This window comes from Bos taurus, chromosome 2 (assembly GCF_002263795.3).
Source record: "Bos taurus isolate L1 Dominette 01449 registration number 42190680 breed Hereford chromosome 2, ARS-UCD2.0, whole genome shotgun sequence".
NCBI classification, from domain to species: Eukaryota; Metazoa; Chordata; class Mammalia; order Artiodactyla; family Bovidae; genus Bos; species Bos taurus.
The window spans coordinates 12,297,126-12,320,201 of NC_037329.1; positions in this window are offsets into that span (position 1 = coordinate 12,297,126).

Genomic DNA, 23,076 nt, shown 5'->3' on the forward strand with positions numbered 1-23,076 from the left:
TTTAGAGCAAGGTCAGCATAATGTATGATGTTTTACAAGCAACCTGTGCTGTGCTTAGTTGTATCCAACTCTTTGTGACCCCATGGACTCCAGCCCACCTGGCTCCTCTGTCTATGGGGATTCTCCAGGGAAGAATACTGGAGTGGGTTGCCAGGCCTTCCTTCAGGGGACCTTTTCAACCCAGGGATCGAGCCCAGGTCTCCCGCACTTCAGGCAGATTCTTTACCATCAGAGCCACCAGTTTATTTCAATTGTGTAAATGATACAATTTTTCCACTAAGGAAATAAAAAATATTAAGGTTTCTCTCGGAAGAATTAGAACAAGTTTAACAGTCTGTTTGCCCAGCAAAATGTACTGCTCCTTGGAAACATACAGTGGATGATAAAGGCTCAGGAAAAATGTGATAACTGCCTTTTCCCTGAGTTCACAACTTTGTAACAATGAATAAAAGTGCTGTCAATAGTTGGATTTCATTTACAAAGTTTTGTATTACTAACATTTTAGATTTTATATTAACTCTGAGAAGAAATATAAAATTGGTTTGCCTTCACCTAGCTACCCATATTATCAATATATTATTAATCAGCTGGACCAATATTATCACAGTGGCAGATAGATATACAGTGATGACTTTGATAATTGGTATTGCTGTATTGCATACCACCAAGCATATCTGAGACTAGATTAGCCTTGAATGATAGAGAAACAAAAAAGACATATTCTGTGACATCCAAGTAATAATTTTATCACAAATTAACTATGTACCATTAAATTTCACAAATAAACAGCTGGTCCTATTTACTTGTGAGAAAATGACTTACAAAAAGAGTCACAACATTTTATTGGCCTTTTGGTTATTTTAGGGAGAATATCCAGTATTTGGGAATTTTGCAAAAGCCACTATAATCAATGACTTTGGAGAGAGCCATCATTGACATGAGAGCAAGAAGAGTTAAGAGAAGTCCAAATACTACAGTACCTTCTCTCCCCAAATCACAAGAAATTACAGATGTATATGGTAAAACCCACAGGTGATCAAGAATACAGGATAAAGACTTAACAGGATTTCATTTGTCTTTAGACTTGTGGACTTGAAGGCTTCTGCTGGAAGTTGATGCTAAACTACTGCTAGATCCTAAAAAAGATTGTTTCACTAAAAAAGAAGTTGTGACCTTCAACCTGATATCCTTATTCTAAAATGGGGCCTTTTTTTTAACACAAAATCTTATGACATGGAGAGGATTCTGAGTAGACAGCAATATAGAAAGCATCAGGAAGCTGTCTTATCACCTAGACAACATTAGCATGGGCAAAATCTGACTGATTAACTCTAATGGAAACTCTGGAATCTATTGAAAATTAATGTAAAAAACAAAATTCAAAAATAAAAAGAATTACCTGGCCATACCCACCTCTGCCTAGGTTGAGGTTCTAGATAATACTTGCCTAAGGTCACAGAGCTGGAAAAATTTAAGAAACCTTTTCCTGTTCCCTTTTTTGCAAAGAGTAACTGTGTATTTGTCTACTGTATTTCTTGTCTGCCTAGGTATCATGAATGAATAGTTCATTTAATGCCTGCTTTGACTACAGTTGGATCATGAACAGTTCATAGGACCTCAGCAGATGGATGAACATGTTATTCAAAAGAGGACACACTGAGAGAAGTGAAATTAGATACTGATGATCTACCCTTTCCTTCCAGAGATGTTAGTTTTAATTATAAAATGGTGATCCTAGGGTCCTTGTGGGGATTTCCCAGATACTTTGAATGATAAAGAATCTGCCTGCAATGCAGGAGACCTGAGTTCCATCTCTGGGTTAGGAAGGTTCCCTGGAGATTGACATGGCAACCCACTCCAGTATTCTTGCCTGGAAAATCCCATGGACAGAGGAGCCTGGCAGGCTACAGTCCATGGGGTCACAAAGAGTCAGACACGACTGAGTAACTAACACTTTAGGGTCCTTGTGGAACTCATCACTCACCACTGTGTTATGAAGAGATCACACAAGGGGACTTTTCAGCTGTCCTGGAAAGAGGCTCATAATGCAAATTCCTCACAATTGGACAAGTGTCTTTCCAACTGACCCAGTAGAAAGAAATCTTATTGATGCCCCATTTCAAGATGTGTAATTAATCAGAGTTGATGGAGACTCTTCTGTTTAGTGAAAGAGAAATGCGGCTGCCTCTAGAAGTTCATTCACTACCATCACCACTCCTTCTTTCAGTAGCTAAACAAAAATAGAGCTCAGGAGGTCATAGTTAGTTCATCAGGACCAGCTATTAACAGCCATGAGACTCTGGAAACTTCTTCTAATGAGGTCACCTTTTCAATCAAGGAACCTCTATAGCTGCATAGTCACAAAGATGTTTTCTACTCACCTCCTTCTGTGAAACATGTATAGAATACATAGGGTGAGGGTTCCTCTCTTTTGAAATATTGACCATGTTGCAAGTATTTATCCATATCCAGCATGAGCAGAGAGACAATTGAAGTTAAGTGGGTTATATTACATTAAATATCTCTAATTATATGTATTATATTAATTATTACATGATCTATTATAATCACTATTCTAGAGATTCTGCTATCTAATTTATATGGTTTTCGCCTGCTGCTGCTACTGCTGCTGTCGCTTCAGTTGTGTCCGACTCTGTGCGACCCCATAGACGGCAGGCCACCAGGCTCCCCTGTCCCTGGGATTCTCCAGGCAAGAACACTGGAGTGGGTTGCCATTTCCTTCTCCAATGCATGAAAGTGAAAGTGAAGTCGCTCAGTCATGTCCGACTCTTCGAGACCCCATGGACTGCAGCCCACCAGGCTCCTCTGTCCATGGGATTTTCCAAGCAAAAGTACTGGAGTGGGGTGCCATGGTTTTCGCCTAGTATACCCTATTTCTATCTGTTTTGGATTTTTTTTGTGGCTTGGATGTGACTTCTTTGCACAAAAGAATCCTTATTGGTAAAAAATACTGCAGGTATACTCACAGTAATTTAAAACGTGGTCATGATTTGACTATTCATATTGAGAAAGAAATAAGATAGCATATAAGGTTAAAGATTGTAATTGGGGTGAATATCTTCCATTTGTTCTTTTAGATTTATGATCTCTCCTTCTCTACTTTATTCTCTGCCCCAAGGCCAACCTGTACGGATTATGTGAACAGGGCTCCAGTGTCCTCTGATTTCTAACCAGGTTCAGTTAAAAATTAGCCTTACACAAAGAAGAATGAAAGGTGTCCATGATATTTTTCAATTACTCAATTAAAGTGAAAATCAATATGAATGTCTTACAGGAGGATGCAATATAGGTTATATTTTCCAACAGACTGAAATAATTTATTCTATACCAGACAAAAAAAATCTTGAACCTAACTTTCAGGTTCACAGTATCAGCCTCAAATGTATGATAAAGAATTAAGGTCAAAACTGCTGTATGTTCTTAGAGAAATAAATAACTCTTTAGAAGATTTGTTAAATAATATCCCAATTTGATACTGAAAAGACCTGCATTCTTCCTCTTGCTTTATTTCTAAGTTTTGGGTTTTTTTCCCAAGAAGCTAAGAGAAAGATCAGGAAGATGATTGAAAGAATGAAGAAATACTAAAGAGACAGTAAAGTCAGGGCATTTATCCTTTTCCTTTTCTGTGGTGTCACCATGAGCTGACTTTGTCCTCAACAGAATGACCTCTGAAAATGATCCTTTGTTATTAAAGAATCATCTAATAACTCTCATCTACTGATTCTTAGTGAACTGTTTTATTTTGGGACCTTGGCTGATACATGTATCAGTCTTCCTGGGAAGACTAGGAAAAATATTACATAATTATGTGGCAATAATAACGTGCTTAACAGTAGCAGAAATGTTGACAGAGTGTTATTTAATTTTGTACCACTAAGAAAGGGAAAATAAGCTAACAAAGTTAATTGAAATAAAATGGAAAAGCAAGTTAAAATAAAAAAAAAATCTTGTTTGAGATAAGATAGTGCTGACAAAGGATCTAAGAGTCTGCTGCTGCTAAGTCACTTCAGTCGTGTCCAACTGTGTGTGGCCCAGGCGGCAGCCCACCAGGCTCCCCCATCCCTGGGATTCTCCAGGCAAGAACACTGGAGTGGGTTGCCATTTCCTTCTCCAGTGCATGAAAGGGAAAAGTGAAAGTGAAAGTGAAGTCGCTCAGTCATGTCCGACTCTTCACGACCCCATGGACTGCAGTCTACCAGGCTCCTCCATCCATGGGGTTTTCCAGGCAAGAGTACTGGAGTGGGGTGCCATTGCCTTCTCTGGATCTAAGAGTATAAGGAAACAAAATCTGTTTAAGAAGGAATATGTGAATCAGAAACATGTAATCACCCTTTACAAAGGAAATCATCAGCTTCTGTCTTCAATAGATTGCTTTGCTTAATTGATTTATTAGAATAAGATTTAATATCCAATTTGCATCATATATGTGCCATATGCTGTCATTCCCTCACCTTCCAACCTTTCTTCCACAAGTTTCTGACACCAAGTGATAAGAGATCTTAAATATGCTGCGCAGCTTATTTTTATCTATGCTTGAGTTCTTTTTAAGGCTGGTAAAACATTTTTTAGTTAATTACATAAAATCATAAAAATGACTATACTGAAAATTAATGAACAAGTGATGGTTCATGCACTATAACTTGTCAAGTACTTAATTATGTTACAGTAAATGCACTCAGTGTTATTTTATTATTTCTCCTCCTCATCTCATGGCTTTTGCTTTCTAGCACCACATAATGAATCACTGTAATTCCTAGCATTTGAATTTTATATATTTAAAATATATTAATAGTGTTCCCAAGATTATCTTAACCTAAATACACCAATGATTTTTGTTGTTATTTTATGTTTTCAATTCTTCAAATATATTTGTACATATTTTAAAGAAAGCAAGTATTTTATTATTTGGAAAAACCTCTGTAGACTCTAATTATAACTATAGACCATAGTTGAGAAAACATTGATCTGGTACAGTTTTACGAAATATTTTCTGTTCTCTTTCTGTGTACTCTGATGGAAGTAGTTACCTTGTTTTCTTTTCTTGAGTGATCCCTGAAAAATAGGTAAGGGCTGCTTCTCTAAGAAATGCTTTGTTTTATCAATTGTTAATCCATTTAATCCAATATGCCAGAGACATGATTCAAGAATGCTCCCAAACTTAAATATTCATCTGTCTTTATCTTTCCCTCCAGCCAGGGCCCTAGGATCAGGCCCCAAGGGAGCCCACATATGTCTGTCAGATGAAATACACAGTCAACAGCAAGAGGGTATTGAGTGACATGCACTTGTTCCCTGAGAACTGGCAGATGATCTCATGTAGATGTGGTTTCGCTTGGATTTTACCTGAATCAGTGGTCAGTCATGCAGTCCAATTTCAGCTGCACAATCCTTTATGGGATATAAATTCCCCATTAAATAATTTTCTCTGTGGCTTAAGAGCATCTGCAAGACACAGATAATTCTAAAAATACTTTGCATGTGCCTTGGTGAGTATAAAGCTCTCCAGTATCTTTGTATGGTAGGATTATTTGAACTTTGTCTAACTACTAAGCACTTCTGAGATAAACTGTGGTACATGAACACTTAAAAATGCCCACTCCACTGTAACTACCCATAAAGGCAAAATATTTATATCTATACAATATGTTAACTATTTGAAATGACTATTACTATTGATAAAACAGTAGCTCACAGCTTGAAGAATATTAAGTATTTTCTAAGTGAGTATTATAATAAAAATCCTTACTGAATATTTCATTTGTTTTTCACATTTGATATAACATGTCCCATCCCCAGTTAGAAATTGAGGAATCATTTGTATTAATTTTCTCACCAGATTGCAATATTTTTACCTTCCAATCACACCTAACTTCTTCACCACCCCCTACCCCAGTCTTAAACCTCTTAAATCATAAAAAAGTATTGCCTTTTCACCAATGCAGTATTCATTTAATACTCATAATAAAATCTTGTAAAATTTGCCAATTTCTATCATCTGAAAGTGATGTTACATTATCCCACTGCTTTTCTTTGGTAAGAAAAGAAAGTTGTGTTTAGTCTCTAAAGAATTTTAAAAGAACAAAGATGAATATTCCATAGTAATACTCTTCTGCCTTTTCTGATTCTTTTTCAGGTCAGAACAATAATACAATTGATATAAACTCTGTTTATCTGTCTTTAGTGATCTGAGAAGAGCAAAGTGTCATGTAACTGGTTTGTTCATGCTCTTTCTAGTACTTGAAAGGACCTAGGTGTTTGAAAATAAAAAAAAAAAAAAAGTCTACTTGTCCCACATACCATCTAGGGTTGACAAGAGATTTGAAAGAAAAAAAAATGATTTAAGTGAACAGGAGACACATGAGAGGAGACAAGATTTCCAATAAGATACACAAATGACCACATGGCCCCGAAGAGAAACAATTTGAGTATTTTCTTTCTTACTATATACATCTTAGTTCCAGGTTTGATACCCAGCTAGTCTTCATTTTCTATTCCATATTGCCATCATGTTTTCACTTTATTTTTTATGCATTTAATACAACCTAATTTTACCAAGCTAACATACGTGGGTAAACAGAGTCCTTCCACCTGAGGACTGAAGCTCTTTTTCAGTCAATTGGTTCCAATTCTGAATAATTGGATAATAATTATTTATTATATTTTTTTACAGGTACGAATAATACCTTTTTTTTACAGACCTTTCATTGTTTGTATAGATCAAGACTAAGAGAGAGAAAGCAATTTCCAAAAGCTTGCAACCCAGATCCCATGTCCTCTACCATCTTTGCACCAGAACCTCACTCTCATGGAGGTCCACAGCCACAGACACAAGTGGGAGAACATATATGACCAGATGAGAGATGGAAACTCTCAGCCCCATTCACAAAGAGGCTGACTCTGTGGATGCAAGCCAAAAATTGATAATGACAGCCCTATATCCCTACTCAGGCTGACTTTGAAAAAGAATAATGAAGAAAATTTCTAATGAACAGAGCTTGAAACATTTTATGAGGTGATCTGCCTTGAATGGAAAGAGAAGTGGTTAGACCATATACATGATCATGGACCAGAACTGTTGGCTTGGTCAGAAAACTGGGGGGAAAAAAAAGGTTGCAAGAATAGAAATAAGAAAATCTGAGGTAATTATATGTGAATAGTCATGGGGAATAAGTACAGAGTATGAAAATCTTTGAGTCACATGTTAATACCAACCAGAGGGCATCCACCATAGAGTGTTTAACGTAGAGATCCACATAACATTGAATAAGACATGAGACCTACTTTCAAACCACATATGACACCATAAGTGGCTTTATAAAGTTATGGATCAGACTGTTGAAGGGAGAACCATCCTCTAGGACACAGAAGTACACCTCTTAAAGAATATTCTATATTTGTATGTCCCCAATAGGTAGAAAATAGGAATCTGATTCCCAATAGGAATCAAACAGTGAGAACAAGAGTGATTCTGCTTACCAACACAACCAGTGACCTACTTGGAAAATTAGTGTTTCTCTTCTTGCAACTCTGGGCTCTGTGGATTGAGAGAGACTGGCTCCTACAGCAGAAACACTTTTACTAGGAGAACTAGCACAGTTCAGTTCAGTTCAGTTCAGTCACTCAGTCGTGTCCAACTCTTTGCGACCCCATGAATCGCAGCACGCCAGGCCTCCCTGTCCATCACCAACTCCCGGAGTTCACTCAGACTCATGTCCATTGAGTCAGTGATGCCATCCAGCCATCTCAGCCTCTGTCGTTCCCTTCTCCTCCTGCCCCAATCCCTCCCAGCATCAGAGTCTTTTCCAATGAGTCAACTCTTCGCATGAGGTGGCCAAAGTATTGGAGTTTCAGCTTTAGTATCATTCTTCCAAAGAAATCCCAGGGCTGATCTCCTTCAGAATGGACTGGTTGGATCTCCTTGCAGTCCAAGGGACTCTCAAGAGTCTTCTCCAACACCACAGTTCAAAAGCATCAATTTTTCGGCGCTCAGCCTTCTTCACAGTCCAACTCTCACATCCATACATGACCACAGGAAAAAACATAGCCTTGACTAGACGAACCTTTGTTGGCAAAGTAATGTCTCTGCTTTTCAATATGCCATCTAGGTTGGTCATAACTTTTCTTCCAAGGAGTAAGTGTCTTTTAATTTCATGGCTGCAGTCACCATCTGCAGTGATTTTGGAGCCCCCAAAAATAAAGTCTGACACTGTTTCCACTGTTTCCCCATCTATTTCCCATGATGTGATGGGACCAGCTGACATGATCTTAAATTGGAAGACACCTGAGTGCTTTAGAGATCTCATGCCAAAAGACCAGCATGCAGGAAGGGAAGAACCATCCTGGCAGGGATAAGAGCCCCTATCATTAATAGGAGGTAAGATTGTTATTACAGATGAGGGTACGGAGGAATCTGTTTAGTACTCTGTTGATGTGTACAACACACCGGTTCTCCTTTTTCCAATTCCTACTGTACATGGACAATGGCAGCAGCCTAGACCTGATTAGAGTCTGGTATGGTTCAGAAATTTGAGGAAAGAGGATATGGATTAGGGCTCTGGATGACACTAAGATGAGCAGAGTACTAGCTGAGGGTGAGGGAAGCTTAGAAGGGGAGAGAGCTTTACTTGCATCCCTGAGACCAGCTTTAGTGGTAAGGGCTGTTGTTGAACCCACTAAGCTTATTCTTCAAAAAGTTTCTCCCTGGAAATGATGCTCACCAGAAGCCTGAAGTTGCTGCCTGAATAACCTATGTAAAGCAGTGGATCTGAACCACACAAAGTGTGGACTGTGGTGATGTGTCAGTTAAATTCTCCTTCAGAAAGACATTGCCTCAGGTGTTGGAAGTTTTTCCAGAATATTGCTCTCAGCTGTCAGCCTTCTTCAGAAATTGCTGTAACTAGAGATGTCTGCCTAGCCTAATGTCACTTCTCTTTCCAGGAGCAGTCCATAGCTAATGAATAATCGACAAATGGGTGTGAAAGTCTGATTCCCACGTGCCAGCTTAGCACAACACTACGGGGATATCCAAGTACCAGAGCCCATTGTGAGGCAGACCGGAACCTTCCTGTTTATGGCCACATCACATCTCCTTGTGCATGACTCTGCTTAATGCACACCCTTCTTAATAATGCTTCAGGTGAGAAAGTACCTGTGAGGTACTTAGCTGAAAGACACTGACTGCCAACATCTCCTATATCTGGGGAAATGAGAGCTGCTATAACCAGAAAGGACACCAGGGTGAAACATAGCATCCACTACACTACCTAGAGACCAAAAGAGTCAGGAGAGAAATTCATGACGTAGGCAAAAAGTGAAAGATGAAAAACTGCAGATGAACAAAAGCTTTGACAATGTATATAATGTATAGAGTGTATACAGTGTGTAAATGTATAAGTAAATAAATTAGTTCATGTGATCACCATATTGGCTTAGGTATTGTTATGTCATTATAATCAATTGTATGTTTAAAGCTGAGCTTCCCAGGTGGCACTAGTGGTAAAGAACCTGCCTGCCGATAAAGGAGACAGAAGAGACACAGGTTCCATCCCTAGGTTGGGAAGCTCCCCTGGAGAAGGGCATGGCAACCCACTCCAGTATTCTTGCCTGGAGAATCCCATGGACAGAGGAGCCTGGTGGGCTACAGTCCACGGAGTTGCAAAGAGTGGGGTATGACTGAAGCAATTTAACACGCATGCATACATGTGTATTTAAAGCTATATGTTAATATTAGACATTAAAAGGAATTTGAAGCACAGTTGGTTACATGACTTATCAAATGTCATATATGTCATAACTTACCCAGCCAGGATTTGAACCCTATGCCAGCTTCCTTAATTATATGCCATGCCAGGAAAAAGTGTGTATGTTTGTGGTTGTAGACGGTATTAGTTTGGGAACAGACAAGTAGATGCATAGGTTAAAACAGAATCTAACAATATATCTTACTATTTATATAGATAGTTAATTTATGACAATAATGGTCATATTTTGCTAAAATATTATAAAGTTCAACCTTAATTTAAATATATTTAATAATCAAATAATAAAATAATACCTTATATTTTAGAAGAATGTATAACCAATATAATGTGGATACCTATAGCAATTTATAAACATGTATACAATAAAATGTATACAGGAACATACTTTGAAGAACAATAAATATATATTTTAGATGTCTGGAGAGTTTTAATGCAAATAAGGAAACCCAAAACTATAGGGGCAAAGATACATACTCTTAAATGACAGTGAAAAATAAGCAAAGGCAAAAATAAATGACAGGTTAAGAAAAAATATTTTCAGCACAAAGAACAGATCAAAATAATATCTTTAATGTTTAAAAATCTCCTTCAAAGATTAAAAGACAAAGAATTTATTAGCAAAAGTGAAAAATCCTATTAGTAGGCAATTTAAAGAAACAGTAATCCAACAGTTCAAAGCATAGTAAAAGATGCTTAATTTCACACAAGGTAAAGATGTGGTATCATTTCTTACAAAAATAAATGAATAAAAGGATAATAGCCGTTGTTAGATGATATTCGGGGAAAGTGATATTCTGATTACATTGCTTGGAAAAATAGCTTTTTGAAAATAATTTTTTGAAAGTTAATCTAGCAATACGTATTGAAATTAAATGGAAAATCTTTCTACTGGGTAAATACCTTACAGAAACATTCACATAAGAAAGGGAAGATTAAATAAAAATACTTTCCTATAAAGATCACTTGAAGTGATAAGTAATAAACTTAATAGATTATTGTGCAGCCACAAAATAAAAGAAATTTATGCCAGTTGAAAGGAGTGATTTCTATAATTAATTTTCAAGTCCTCTCTACCAAAACAGCATGACAAAGCATGATAAAAGAGAACAATATTTGATACTGATCCTATGTTTATAAAACAAATAATTTTAAAAAATATAATTTATATATAATCACATTATTGTTGAAGACAAAGGAAAGAGATCCACAACAAATGTACAATATAGGATACCTGTTGGAGATCAAGCAGTGAGAGCAGAAAATGTGGGAGGATACGAGAGGATCGATAAAAAATGCCCACAGTAAGAAACAACATGGATTCTCAGTTCCATTTGCAGAGGGGTGTATGTAGTCATTTGTGTATGATAGTGTGTGTGTGTTTATAAAATGTACATAAACATAGTGAGGTATATGAAATAAGTAATATGTGGCTGATAGTCATTACGATGTGGAATTTTAAGTGATTTAATTTTTTTGCTACATTGTACAAAATTTTTAATATGCACTTATTTTGATATAAACAGGATATACATGCATGATGCTAATTTCACAAAACAAGGCTTCTGAAAATTACTGCTACAATTGGCTTCATTTGTTTCTCCATGGTTCTCATATCTTAATTCCGATACTATCTTCCTTTTTAATATTCTACCAATTGCTAACAATTGCGTTGCGTTACAGTTTGCTATATTTGGAGAGCATAATTTTCTGTATATATCCTACACTGATGTTGTTTGTTTCCTTGCCTTTTATACATTATCAATTCTATATTTTCATCACCCTAATAGGTAAATTATTAAAACTCCAGTGTCATGATAATGAATCAAATATAAGTATTTTATTCAAATTATATCTTTTCTAAAAAAAATTATGACTAGATTGGGGATCTGGAACGGGGTGGGGTTATAATTCAGCTTGAAGCATATGTTTTGCATTTTTAAAACCAAATTTTAGACTACAGTCTAGGTTTGCATTAAGTCAACCTTATTTGTAGATATGACTTCAAGAATAGGCTCATTTGGGGATAAATGAAACAAGAAAAACTCTCAGGAAAAAAAATAGGTTTTTCTCTTCTAAAAATAAATTAAAATGCAAGATGCAGTGAATTCTGAAATATATTCCTGTCTCAGAATAAATACTTTCTTAAATTATATGGAAGTTGGAGTTTTAAAATCTACATTTTTTTGTACTTTTGCTTCCTTAGTAGATGCTTTACAATCACCATTATTTTTCCAGGGTTTAATACATTGTCTGCATAGACCACTTTATATTCCAATAAATGTTCCATTCCATTCTGTATGCCAAAGCACTAATCTGGATTTAGTTTCTACCTCATTTTCACTTAAAATTATTGTTACTTGATGCTTTGTATCTCTGGCCAACTTCTTAAGCATTTTTTAGAGTCCTTTTGTTTTTTTGGGTCCCGGTGTAGGACCTCCCTGGTGGCTCGGATGGTGAAGCGTCTACCTACAATGCTGGAGACTCAGGTTCGATCTCTTGGTTGGGAAGATCCCCTGGAGAAGGAAATGACACCCCACTCCAGTACTCTTGCCTGGAAAATCCCAAGGACGGAGGAGCGTAGTAGGCTACAGTCCGTGGGGTCGCAAACAGTCAGACACAACTGAGCGACTTCACTTTCTTTGGTGTAGAGACAAATTTTCTGATAGTTTCTAAATCACTTGTAAAGTAACCTCAAATTTGAAAACAACATTTACATTGTTATAGGCAATCCTTTTTTGGCATGACGGGGATCACCATAACCTCAGGCTAAGTTTAATAAGTCAAACTAGTTGGATTCGCTGGAATTCCAAGATGACATATCCTAACAAACATTAATATGAGTAGTACTTCATTAAACTGAAACTAGAAAAAGTGCCTTTCCTTGTAAACAGACATCATAATCCAGCAAAGGACACGAAAAGCTCAAAAACTTGGCCAGTATCTTGGGTGAAGAATAACTAAAGCCATGGAAATTGCTTATGGAGACAGACAGGCAGAGAGAGAGAGAGAGTGTGTGTGTGTGCACACACATGCATATGTACACTAGTAGGTATATACATGCTTTTGTGGTCAATTGTTTTTGTAGTTGAAACATTATGGCAACAAATAGTGCCACAGACAATTCAAAATTATATCAATAAGTCATATGACCAAAGTTGTGTTTCTAAGTAGATGGGCCTAGAGGGTAGACGCAGAGGCTGCCCACTGTCGGCTTTTATGGCACGTCTGTCCATACAATGAATGGCCTTCACTTTGCTGTGCTAACCTCTTACCGGTTTCACTAGTGTTAATTTTTGTTTGTGTTTTTCTCCCCAGATTTGTTTCTTTCCAACTCCTGATAAAGGATAAAAAAAAAAAGAGTGTGAGAGAGAGAAAGTGGGTAGCATGAAGCATTGATATTGACTTTCTAGTTGATTATGTGCTATTTTGTGATAGATACAACTGAAGTTAATGTGTTTCAATATGTTTTATTTTCGAAATGATAAACTTTGAAAATCGTAAATGGTCATACTTATTAGCTTCTTGTGAACCAATACCAGATGCATTTTCTATAGCAAGATTAAAATAAAGCACATACATCAATTCATCCGGAGACTGAATCTAAACTTTTCTACACAGAATTACAGATGCAATCTGTAACGTTGTCTGGACTGTTTGCTCAGTGAAACTCAAACACAAATGGAAACAAATTCAATTTCCTACTAATGTTATAGAAAATTCTAAATTAAAACTATAACAAAAATACCAAATATAGCAAAACTGGAATGTTATGACTATTTCAATAATCAGTGGCTAAAGGGAAGCTTTGGGAAATCATTATACTAAAATAAAATAGATAGATAGATAGATAGGAATATCTTTCCCGGAATTCTACCAATTCTGAAGATTCATGAATTGGCTTTGGATTTAAAATGTGGAGAATGTACAAATAATGCCATAACCAACAAATCAGAGAATTTCTCTGGTGACATTCTGTTTTAAACATTCTGTGATTGAAATAATAATAGCTTGAAATAAAAATAGCTAACACTGAGGGTTTTCTTTTTGTCATATACTTCTCTAAGTTCTTTGTAAAATCACTGACCAAGGTTATGTAACTTGTAAGAAATAAAGTTGGAATTGGGAAGCAAACAGTCTAACACTAGCACTCACATACTTAACCACTTAGCACTTCCTTGAGCCAACATAAAGTATTACCTAATTGCTGAATTTATATTCTGACGTGAATAGCATTATTTCTTTATCTATAAAAAATAGAAACACAGTGTTTACCACCAAGCAAATTATGGAATGTGTGTTAGTTGTTTATTTTATATGAATGGATGTTTATATTTTATATGAATATTAACCATGCATCCCAAATTTGTCTCTCATTAAAAATAAATTTATCCTCAAGGTCCTTAGTGGTCTTTACAATGGTCCCACTCCCTCTTACACACTCAAGTACAATGAAGCAGAAAGTAATTATATCCAATTTAATTGTACTACTAGTGAAGCTTATAACTAAAAAGCAGGAATCTGTCTAAGGAAGAGAAGATTACATATTTAGGATATTATAATATTTTTAAAAGTTGATATTTTAGGCTAAGCAAAGAAAATATTAATATGTTAAACATATTTATTGTCCGACACTTTGTGACCCCATGGACTGTAGCCTGCCAGGCTCCTCTGTCCATGGGATTCTCCAGACAAGAATACTAGAGTGGGTTGCCATTTCCTTCTCCAGGGGATCTTCCCAACCCAGGGATCGAACCCAAGTCTCCTGCATTGAAGGCAGACGCTTTATCCTCTGAGCCACCAGGGAAGCCCCTAAACATATTTATTGTAGCCCTATATATTATATCTTAAGTGGCTCAGCTGGCAAAGGATCTGCCTACAATACAGAAGACCAGTTTTAATCCCTGGGTCAGGAAGATTCCCTGGAGAAGGGAATGCCTACCCACTCCAGTATTCTTGCCTGGAGAATCCCATGGACAGAGGAGCCTGTTAGGCTACAGTCCGTGGGTCACAAAGAATTGGAGACAACTGAACAACTAACACTGATTATAATTTAAGGATAATCTTAGTCAATTATATAGATTTGATACAGACCAGACTGATACAGATAAATATGGTTTTTCCAGTAGTCATGTACAGATGACGTGAGAGTTGGCCCATAACTAAGGCTAAATGCTGAAGAATTGATGCATTTGAAATTTGGTGCTGGTGAAGACTTTTGAGAGTCCCTTGGACAGCAAGGAGATCAAACCAGTCAATCCTAAAGGAAATCAACCTTGAATATTCATTGGAAGGACTGATGCTGAAGCTAAAGCTCCAATACTTTGGCCACTTTATATGAAAGCTGACTCATTGGAAAAGACACTGATGGTGGGAAAGACTGAGGGTAAAAGGAGAAGGGGGCTAAAGAGGATAATGTAGTTGGATGGCATCACCGACTCAGTGGACCTGAACTTGGGCAAACTCTGGGAGATGGTGAGGGACAGGGAAGCCTGATGTGCTGCAGTCCATGGGGTCACAAAGAATAGGACATGACTCGGCAACTGAACAATAAGAACAATAACATTATTGGTAGAACTGCAAATTGTTGCAGCTACTGTGAAAAGTTATATGGAGGTTAGACCCGAAATTAAAAGCAAACTACAGTATGGTTAAGCAATTTCACTTCTGAGTATTAGATCAAGGTGTCTATCAGCAGATGAATGGATAAGAAAGCTATGGTACATATACACAATGGAGTATTACTCAGCCATTAAAAAGAATACATTTGAATCAGTTCTAATGAGGTGGATGAAACTGGAGCCTATTATACAGAGTGAAGTAAGCCAGAAAGAAAAACACCAATACAGTATACTAATGCATATATATGGAGTTTAGAAAGATGGTAACAATAACCCTGCATACGAGACAGCAAAAGAGACACTGATGTATAGAACAGTCTTATGGACTCTGTGGGAGAGGGAGAGGGTGGGAAGATTTGGGAGAATGGCATTGAAACATGTATAATATCATGTATGAAACGAGTTGCCAGTCCAGGTTCGATGCACGATACTGGATGCTTGGGGCTAGTGCACTGGGATGACCCAGAGAGATGGTATGGGGAGGGAGGAGGGTGGAGGGTTCAGGATGGAGAACACATGTATACCTGTGGCGGATTCATTTTGATATTTGGCAAACCTAATACAATTTTATAAAGTTTAAAAATAAAATAAAATTAAAAAAAAACAAAAGCACTGCTTTTAAAAGGTATATGCAATCCAATGTTAGCATTGTTTACAATAGATAAGATATGGAAGTAAACTAAGTGCCACTCACAGATGAATGGATAAAATGTGGGGTATACATACAATGGGATGTCACTCAGTCATTAAAAAAAAATCATATCATTGAAAAACATGGGTGTTTCTTGAGGGTATTATTCTGAATGACATAATGCAGACAGAAATACAAATACCATTTGATGCCACTTAGATCATGGCATCTGGTCCCATCACTTCATTGGAAATAGATGGGGAAACAGTGTAAACAGTGTCAGACTTTATTTTTTTGGGCTCCAAAATCACTGCAGGTGATGGTGACTGCAGCCATGAAATTAAAAGACGCTTACTCCTTGGAAGGAAAGTTATGACCAACCTAGATAGCATGTTCAAAAGCAGAGACATTACTTTACCAACAAAGGTCCGTCTAGTCAAGGCTATGGTTTTTCCAGTGGTCATGTATGGATGTGAGAGTTGGACTGTGAAGAAGGCTGAGCACTGGAGAATTGATGCTTTTGAACAGTGGTGTTGGAGAAGACTCTTGAGAGTCCCTTGGACTGCAAGGAGATCCAACCAGTCCATTCTAAAGGAGATCAGCCCTGGGATTTCTTTGGAAGGAATGATGCTGAAGCTGAAACTCCAGTACTTTGGCCACCTTATGCAAAGAGTTGACTCATTGGAAAAGACTCTGATGCTGGGAGGGATTGGGGGCAGGAGAAGGGGATGACAGAGAATGAGATGGCTGGATGACATCACGGACTTGATGGATGTGAGTTTGAGTGAACTCCGGGAGATGGTGATGGACAGGGAGGCCTAGCGTGCTGCAATTCATGGGGTCACAAAGAGTCAGACACGACTGAGCGACTGAACTGACTGACTGATATGTGGAATTTAGAAAACAAAACTAACAAAAAGGAAATTGAAACTGATTCATAGATACAGAGAACAAATTAATATTTGGTGTATTGGTGTGTGGGATGGAGAATAGGGGAAAGGGATTAATACAGGTACAAACCTCCAGTTATAAAAGAAGCCATGGGGATATGATATGCATCATAAAGAGTATGGTCCATAATACAATAATAATTTTGTATGGGAACAGATAGTCACTGGACTTATCATGGTGATTTCATAATAAATATTTTTATAATAAATATTTATTTCATAATAAATAAAATGTCAAATCAAAAAAAGAAATAAAAATTTATAACTGAGTAGTCATAAGACAATGTAGGTTTAACAAAGTAGTATTGGAACATTGTTGAAGGAGGAAAAATCTGAAATTTTCTTAGAAGTGGCAAGATTTAATCTGGACCATGAAGAATGGATAGGAGTTTGCTTAACTGAAAAGCAGAGAAAGAAAAATCCAGGGAAAGTTAACAGTATAAACCAAATGCAGAAGTAAGAAAGTATGTGTCAGAGAATCCAGGAGAGAGAACAGTATTCAAGAAAATCTCAGTATTAGTCAAAAAACAAAGCATTCATAAAAGAAAAGAGCAATAAGAAATTGACTTGCCAAATAACTTTTAAATGCATTAGTTGTTTAAAGGACAAAAAAACCCACAATATCATCAATATTGCAGTCTATAGGTTGCCAGTTCATGTATAAACACAAGAATTTTCTCACATGATTATTATATTCACAAAGATCATTCTCTGTCTTAAATACTAATAACTGGAAAGTCAGGAATATATGTGTTTTGTTAGAAACCCACGGATGCCAAGGTGCCCTTTCTTTTGGAGTGAGAGTAACAGTGACTTTGAATTTTGTTGTTATTTCAGGGAAAAGAGTGCAGTATCTTCCTAACTGTAGGATATGATGTGTATGCTCAACCTTAATAGCAACAGGACAAGACATGAGTTTTGTTTCTGCAAGAGCAGAGGCTATTGCTGAATTAATGAAATAAATAACCAATGATTAGATTGGAGAGGTATGATATACCAGGCTGTGAAAAAAAAAAAAAATTACTTCATATTCCCTCTCTCAGAGTGCCTTACAATTCTATTATTAGAATCAGAATCTGTAGACACTTTGGTTTTACAAAAGTGCTCTCAGGTTTCTGTACTTCTTGTAGGTGGCCCTAGTGGAAAAGAACCTGCCTGCTAACACAGGAGATGTAAGAGATGCTGGTTTGATCCCTGGGAGGGGAAGATCTCCTGGAGGTGGAAATGGCACTCCACTCCAGTATTCTTGTCTGGGAAATCCCATGGACAGAGAAACCTGGTGGTCTAGGTATATATAGCATTGCAAAGAGTTGGACATGACTGAAGCAATTCAGCACGTACACCCTTTAGTAAGACATCTTGGTGACTGAAGAGAGCTGATAGAAACATTTACATAGCTCCAGTGAACCCTGACCTGAGTACCACAGGATGGTTTAGACTGAAAAGAGCTAACCAACAGGTAACTTGATGCTTCCAGGATCCATAGCCTAGATGTAAAGAACAGAGTCTTATTCATCTTACATTTAAAACAAATGCCTACATGCTGCCTTCTGAAATTATGCAGTCTTCTCACTGCCGCCTCACCCCCCACCAACACCCAGTCATATCTTTGGATAAAGTTTAAGAGCCTAATATATGAGAAAGAGGGCTTCCCAGGTGTCACAGTGGTAAAGAATCCACATGCCAATGCAAGAGGCACAAGAGATGTGGGTTCAACCCCTGGGTCAGGAAGATTCCCTGGCAGAAGAAATGGCAACCCACTCCAGTATTCTTGCCTGGGAGATCCCATGGAGAGTCCATGGGGTCCCAAAGAGTGGGGCACAAATGACCACAGTACATACATGAGAAAGAATGTGTTCTTTTTTTCTTTTTTAAGTTTGCAAACAGTTACTTTTTCTCAAGTGTTTTGCTAATGAAATGTTTTTATTTCTCTCCACCTACAAGCCTTAGGCTAGCTATTCTTTAGATTAGCTCCTGATCCACAGAAACAAACCCAGGTATTGGGCTAGAGCAGGCCTTTGCCTCACTTAGCAAGGTTGTGCTTGCTAATGGAGAGTCCTTGTTTTCTCCTGCTGCTTTCCTTGCTCCTTTATTACTGACAGATCTTCAGGTTTCTCTTTGCCTGAATATGTGTCAAAGTCATTTGCTCTATTTGCAGGGTTTTCAAAAACATAGTTTTAATGCATTTGATCTGTGACCCCCAGCCTAACCTGCACCTTTCTTTTTGTAGTTCATATCAGCTTGTCTACCTAAGACTTAGCTGTCTTCCTCCTCTGATCCCCATACTTCATCCTTTTTTTTTTTTTTTTTTTTCCTTTTCCACACCGTGTTTCTGACCTTTCCTCATCAATGCTAGTGATTCCATGAACCCAGGTTCTAATGCAAGCTCTCTGGCCTAAGTGAAAAATAGATGACCACCACCACCATGCCAGAATTAACAAAAATATGATGAATGTTGTTTAAGAGACAGAGAAAAGACTGTATCTCTTGGGACAAGATAAAGAAATATTACTCTATGGATTCACTTATTTTGCTACTTGTGCTATTTTGTTTTTCATATTTCTTACTAGGCTTGCTTACAGAGCTGCGTGTTTTCCCTTCTTTGCAGTCCAGACTCCCAAAGGGCTCTAGTGTCACATTTGCCACCTCTGTGGAGAAGCACTAATTAGGTAATTCTCAGCTCCTTTTGTTAGAAACTCATCTGTTATTCTGTCTTCAAATTCCCTGCCTCTGAGGAAATATCTTCAAATCTCTCTTTATCATATGTGCAGTACCCCCTTCACTGATCTTTACATGACTGATTCCAAGAGAATTACAGATGTTTGGGAAGAAAATAGTGCCAGTGTAGCAAGGAGAATAATTTTTCTCATAACCAGTAAATATCCTTCTGGCTATTGTGCTCTTGCCTTGAGTTTGCTGCCCTCATTGCAAAAAAAAAAAAAAAAAAAGTTTAAATTACCCTTTCACTAATTTCACAATTACCTATATTCTGTAAAGAGACTAAACATCTTTGTTTTTAACTTTAATGCATTTTTTAATTCAAAACAACAAGATGCTTTTTTAAGGACTTTTTTACTTACTGAATTTTGCTGCACTCTTCAAGTTATTCACATTTTTCTTTCAGTTCAATGAATGGACATAATTAAGGGTCCAAAATAAGTCAAACAAAATCTATGTCATGTATATTTAACTTAAAAGAGGATGTCATTAGTGTTTAATATATAGTCCTTGTCAAACGGTAGGAAAGAATTCCTTTTAAACATAACACAAGTAATAGACCATGAGCTCTAGTAGGAAACCTTTGAAACCAGTCATTGCTCAGTCAACACTGAGTCTTCTCCTCTCAGTGGATACAAGTCAGGTCACCACAGTCTGTCATTGTGGTAAGAATGAAGTCTCTAGCATCAGATTCTCTGGATTTGAACTTTGGCCCTGCCTCCTACTCTGTGACCCTAAGCAAATTATTTAACCTCTCTGTATCTGTTTCCTCCTCTTCACAAGGAGCTCCTAGTGTGGTTGTGTGGAAAAGATGATGAAAAGTACTTAGAAGAATGCTAACCATACAGCATCCATATTTGTTGTGTGTTAATAGTAAATCTTTTCAACCAAGGTGCTAGTGGAAGTCAGGTATGTAGAATTTCCCTCATAAAACCAAGGACTCTTGGTCTCCTCTTGCTGTCGTAACTGAATTTTCATCCAGCTAATCCTTAGGAACAGAAAACCTTAAATACTTCTCTTTGTGTTATGGCTTGAAATGGGGCTTTCCTGGTGGCTCAGTGATAAAGAATCTGCCCACAATGTAGGAGATTTAAGAGACATGGGTTAAGTCTTTGGGTTGCGAAGAATCCCTGGAGAAGGGCATGGTAACTCACTCCAGTATTCTTGCCTGGAGAATCTCATGGACAGAGGAGCCAGGTGGGCTACAGTCTGTGGTGTCACAAAGAGTCAGACACAACTGAGCACTTACTCATGCATGGCTTGAAATATATCCCCTCAAAATTTGTATCTTGAAGTCCTACCCTCTAGTACCCCAGAATGTGACTATCGTTGGAAATGGAGTTTTTCTTGAGATAATCAAGTTAAAATGAGATCATCTGGGTGGGCCCTAATTTGGAGACGCATGCACATGCATCTCCCCACCAAGGAACACCAAAGAGGCTGCAAACTATGAGAAACTAGGAGAGGCATGGAGCAGACACTTCCTCAGAGCTTTCAAAAGAATTCATGCCTGCCAGCTGTTTGATCTTGGACTTCTAGACTCCAGAATTGGGAGAAAATTTCTGTTTTAGTTATCTAATCTGTAGTACTTTGTTACAACAGCCACAACAAACCAATATACCTTGTTACCCTATTTCTCTTACTGTTCATTTTCTACAGTCTGCTCCAGCTACCCTGAGACAGAGGCTGCCCAGTTATACATTTTTATTTTGGGAAAAAGAGCAAAACCTGAGACTGAAAAATGGAGAGCTCAGTTGGAATGGTGGTATGCACATTTTTCCCCAAAATAACACAGCTGAGTCCACCTAAGTGTACAGATTCAGTATGAGATTAATAATGCTAAAAATTCACTCAATACCAGATAATTCTCAATGCCCTTCTTGATGCCTCAGTTTATAGTCTTTAAAATAATTTGTTTGGCTTAAATTCAAAAGGTATTGGATTCTATCATGAGAAAGTATAGCAATCTCTAGATGGAATACTTTACATGCAGAAATTTAAAAATTAGCCTGAAATAGGTAACAAACCCTCAGTTCAGTTCAGTTCAGTTGCTCAGTTGTGTCCGACTCTTTGTGACCCCATTGACTGCAGCATGGCAGGGCCTCCCTGTCCATTACCAACTCCCAGAGTTTACTCAAACTCATGTCCATTGACTTGGTGATGCCATACAACCATCTCATCCTCTATCGTCCCCTTCTCCTCCTGCCTTCAATCTTTCCCAGCATTAGGGTCTTTTCCAATGAGTCAGTTATTTGCATCAGGTGTTTCAGCTTTAGGATTAGTCCTTTCAATGAATATTCAGGATGGATTTCCTTTAGAATGGACTGGTTGGATCTCCTTGCAGTCCAAGGGACTCTCAAGAATCTTCTCCAACACCACAGTTCAAAAGCATCAGTTCTTTGGTGCTCAACTTTCTTTATAGTTTCCAAATCTCACATCCATACATGACCATTGGAAAAACCATAGCCTTGATTAGACGGACCTGTGTTGGCAAAGTAATGTCTCTGCTTTTGAATATGCCATCTAGGTTGGTCATAACTTTCCTTCCAAGGAGTAAGCATCTTTTAATTTCATGGCTGCAATCACCATCTGCAGTGATTTTAGGGCCCCCAAAAATAAAGTCTGACACTATTTCCACTGTTTCCCCATTTCCCCAGAAGTGATGGGACCAGATGACATGATCTTAGTTTTCTGAATGTTGAGCTTTAAGCCAACTTTTTCACTCTCCTTTTTCATGTTCATCAAGAGGCTCCTTAGTTCTTCACTTTCTGCCATAACGGTGGTGTCATCTGCATATTTCAGGTTATTGATATTTCTCCCAGCCATCTTGATTCCAACTTGTGCTTCATCTAGCCCAGCATGTCTCATGACGTACTCTGCATATAAATTAAATAAACAAACCCTATTTCAAGTTAATTATAAAGCATGATAAATTTTCACTTTCTTGGAGGAAGGAAATAAAAAAAAGATCACTTATCGAAGAGAAGGGAAAGGGAAAGGAAGGTGTTTTATTATTAAGGACAGAATGAAACATTTCACTGTCAACTGACATTGTCAAGTATAGCATTTGTAAACAGAGATGCACTTGCTATATAACAGCAAAAACTTAGAATAATGTAACCAAAAATGCTATAGTCTGTTTTCTGAGGTGACTAGTGATAAGTTGGTTTTATTTTCATTTTGTTTTTGTCTTTGTGTTTGTATTTTTATACTTAAAGACATTGATTCTCCACAACCAACACACATCTTCTCCCTTTGGACTCTGAAAACCATAATTGTTGATTGGGTACATAGGGAAAGAATCCATTTAAAGTAACCATATTATAAACCACATACAGGTTTCCAAACCAAGGGAGCCAACAGTTTAAAGCTGCACT